The sequence below is a fragment of the Propithecus coquereli genome, unplaced genomic scaffold (assembly GCF_000956105.1).
Source record: "Propithecus coquereli isolate 6110/MARCELLA unplaced genomic scaffold, Pcoq_1.0 Scaffold227, whole genome shotgun sequence".
In the NCBI taxonomy this organism is placed as follows: Eukaryota; Metazoa; Chordata; class Mammalia; order Primates; family Indriidae; genus Propithecus; species Propithecus coquereli.
The window spans coordinates 1,790,071-1,791,740 of record NW_012147808.1 but is presented as its reverse complement, the minus strand read 5'-3'; the positions used below and the strand labels follow the sequence as shown (position 1 = coordinate 1,791,740).

Below are 1,670 nucleotides of genomic sequence, written 5' to 3'. Positions count from 1 at the left end.
TTCTAATTTTAGTAGAGACGGGGTCTTGCTCTTGCTCAGGCTGGTTTTGAACTCCTGAGCTCAAACAATCCGCCCACCTCGGCCTCCCACAGTGCTAGGATTACAGGCGTGAGCCATCCGCACCCGGCCTATCCTTTATTTTTTGAGACAGGGTCTCTCTCTGTCGCCCAGGTGGAATACAGTGGTATAATCATACCTCAAGCTCCTGGGCTCAAATGACCTTCCTGCCTCAGCCTCCGTGTAGCTGGGGCTACAGGTGCTCATAACAACCACAGGCTAATTTTCCTAATTTTATTTTAGAGACATGCTCAGGCTGGTCTCCAGCTTGTGGCCTCAAGCAATCCTCCCACCTTGGATTCCCAAAGCGCTGGGATTACAGGCATGAGCCACCTGGCCCGGCCCTATAATAGTCTTTATAATAAACCGGCTGGGTGTGTTTAGGTAAAAAAACAGGTAAAAATGGGACATGAAGTTACCTGAGATGTAGAGGACACAGGGAAAGGTCTTGTAATATGTATAACTGGAGGCCTAGAGGGAAAGGAGAAAGAATAGGAGAGAAGCAAAATTGAGAAATTTATAGCTGAGAATTTTCATGTAAAGAACAATAAAGTGGATAAGTATGGCCTAAACAGTTTACTGGGGAGGCATGCTGGTGAACAAAAAAGACTAATAGATTAGTCAGGAGCTTACACAGATTCTTTTGCACTAACAGTAAAGATTTAGGAACACTAACCTGAATATAGAGGGAGATGAAGTAAAGAAACTGGAAACAGAGAGACCAGCTAGGGATCTACGGCAGTAATCTGGACGGGAGCTGTGATAAGAATGAATTAAAGTGACACCATAAAAAAGAGAGGGCAAATATTTTCAAAGAAACAACTGAATAATTTGGTAAGAGATTATATAAAAATGACTCCAGATATCTCTAGCCCTTAAAATTGGGAAAAAGTTAATAATTCCCGAAAAAATAATCTCTATGTTTTCTGATTTTTAACATAGAATGTTTTAATGTTTGGGGTTCTGTCTTTTTTTTTTTTTTTTTTTACAGACAGGGTCTCTATGTTGCACAGGCCAACCTTAAACTCCTAGCCTCAAGGGATCCTCTGCCTCAGCCTCCCAAAGAGATGGGACTATAGGCTTTCACCACCTCTCAGGGCTGGGAATGTCTTGTTATTCATGTGGAGCCTTATCAGATGATACCTGAGTTTATGCTAATGAGGTAACTTAAGGTGGGGTCCCTAGATAGCCTTAGGATGGGGCTGGTCCCTGGAAAGACCAAGTGATTAGAGGGTTGGAACTTGCAGCCACACCCTCAAACCACTGAGAAGGGGGAGGAGGGCTGGAGATTAAGCTCTATAAAAACTCCCAATAACCAGATCTAATGACCTTCCAGGTTGCTGAACACCAGCAGGGCTTCTGGGAGGGTGGAATACTTAGAAAGGACAGAGAAGCTCGACATGCCCCAATACCTTGCCCTATCCATCTCTTCACCTGGCTGTTCACCTATAAAATATCATTTTTTTTTTTTGAGACAGAGTCTCACTGTGTTGCTCAGGGTAGAGTGCTGTGGCGTCATCCTAGCTCACAGCAACCTCAAACTCCTGGGCTCAAGCGAGCCTACTGCTTCGGCCTCCCGAGTAGATGGGACTACAGGCATGCGCCACCATGCC

The 1,670-nt window shown here is 44.6% G+C and overlaps 1 protein-coding gene across 6 annotated transcripts in view; it reads right to left on the bottom strand.

Moving 5' to 3' along the window:
* ATG13 (autophagy related 13) overlaps nucleotides 1-1,670 on the bottom strand; it is an 82,110-nt gene that overhangs the window by 61,749 nt on the left and 18,691 nt on the right. Inside the window, exon 3 of one of the 6 annotated variants that reach the window (XM_012645169.1) lies at nucleotides 477-528. The exons of the other annotated variants lie outside the window; for them this stretch is intronic. The gene's annotated coding sequence lies outside the window, so the exon portion shown is untranslated. The remainder of the gene's footprint in view (nucleotides 1-476; nucleotides 529-1,670) is intronic. 6 annotated transcript variants of the gene reach the window in all.